Source organism: Thermobia domestica, chromosome 1 (assembly GCF_964235325.1).
Source record: "Thermobia domestica chromosome 1, izTheDome1.hap1.1, whole genome shotgun sequence".
In the NCBI taxonomy this organism is placed as follows: Eukaryota; Metazoa; Arthropoda; class Insecta; order Zygentoma; family Lepismatidae; genus Thermobia; species Thermobia domestica.
The window spans coordinates 319,491,772-319,492,096 of record NC_137454.1 but is presented as its reverse complement, the minus strand read 5'-3'; positions in this window follow the sequence as shown (position 1 = coordinate 319,492,096).

The window sequence follows — 325 nt, the reverse complement described above, 5'->3', positions numbered from 1 at the left end:
TTTTGAGACCACGTTTTACGAGTTTCCCAGAAATCTCGGGTGGAATAGTCGTCAGGAACTTTTTTTTGTTCTTAATATATCCGTTCAGTCGCTGTGAAGAAGAGGATTCATGTAAGTAAGGAATAGTGAAAGTGAATCTCAATCCAGGTATTTGGCATCAAAATTTCCTTGTTCTGACAAACATGTGTGAATATATTTTTCTGGTGTAAGTGTAATATTCGTGATATGAAGCATTAAGTTCGTAAAGTTTCCCTCAACGCCGCACACATGTAGATTCAGGCAATGTGACATCGTGTTTTCATTCGATGGGGGGGGGAAAGATAGC